We start from the raw sequence: 1,457 nt of genomic DNA on the forward strand, positions 1-1,457 counted from the left end.
GGCGTCTAACGCCACTCTAGCTTCCACCCCTGGCATTCAAATGCCAGTGGGGGATCAGTCACATACAAGTGCTGATGACAACCCTTCTAAAAAGGCTTTCCAACCCACTCCTGTAGGTAATAAACCTGCAGCAACTAAGGTTGAGGAATACAAAGCCAAAATGCCTTATCCTCAAAAACTCCGCCAAGCGGAACAGTATAAGCAATTTGCCCGCTTTGCAGACTATCTCAGGACTCTTGAAATAAAGATTTCGTTTGCAGAAGCACTTGAGCAAATACCCTCTTATGCTAAGTTCATGAAAGAGACCTTAAGTCATAAGAAGGATTGGAGGGAAACTGAAAAAGTTTACCTCACTGAAGAATGCAGTGCAGTCATTCTGAAAAGCTTACCTGAGAAGCTTAAAGATCCTGGGAGCTTTATGATACCATGCACATTAGAGGGTACTTGTGCCAAGCAAGCTTTATTTGATCTTGGGGCAAGTATCAACCTAATACCTGCATCTACTATCAGAAAGCTTGGTTTAACTGAAGAAATCAAACCAACCAGGATATGTCTTCAACTTGCTGATGGCTCCATTAAATACCCATCAGGAGTGATTGAAGACATGATTGTCAAGGTTGGGCCATTTGCCTTTCCTACTGACTTTGTGGTGCTGGAAATGGAGGAGCACAAGAGTGCAACTCTCATTCTAGGAAGACCTTTCCTAGCAACTGGCCGAACCCTCATTGATGTCCAAAAAGGGGAAGTAACCTTGAGAGTCAATGAGGAGGAGTTCACGTTGAATGTTGTCAAAGCCATGCAACATCCAGACACCCCAAATGACTGTATGAGTGTTGATATTATTGACTCTCTGGTAAGAGAGGTCAATATGGCTAAGAGTCTTGAATCAGAGCTAGAGGACATATTTAAGGATGTTCAGCCTGACCTGGAGGAATCAGAGAGAATAGTAAAACCTCTGAAAATCCCTCAGGAAGAGGAGAAACCTCCTAAACCCGAGCTCAAACCATTACCACCATCCATGAAATATGCATTTCTGGGAGAAGGTAATACCTTTCCTGTAATCATAAGCTCTACCTTAGAGCCACAGGAAGAGGAAGCACTAATTCAAGTGCTAAGAACACACAAGACAGCTCTTGGGTGGTCCATCAGTGATCTTAAGGGCATTAGCCCAGCCAGATGCATGCACAAGATCCTATTGGAAGGTGACGCCAAGCCTGTGGTTCAACCACAAAGGCGGCTGAACCCAGCCATGAAGGAAGTGGTGCAAAAGGAGGTCACTAAATTACTAGAGGCTGGATTATTTATCCTATTTCTGACAGCCCCTGGGTAAGCCCTGTCCAAGTCATCCCAAAGAAGGGAGGCATGACAGTGGTTCACAATGAAAAAAAAGAACTGGTTCCTACAAGAACAGTTACAGGGTGGCGTATGTGTATTGATTACAGAAGGCTCAATACAGC

Source organism: Arachis duranensis, chromosome 7 (assembly GCF_000817695.3).
Source record: "Arachis duranensis cultivar V14167 chromosome 7, aradu.V14167.gnm2.J7QH, whole genome shotgun sequence".
Taxonomy (NCBI): domain Eukaryota; kingdom Viridiplantae; phylum Streptophyta; class Magnoliopsida; order Fabales; family Fabaceae; genus Arachis; species Arachis duranensis.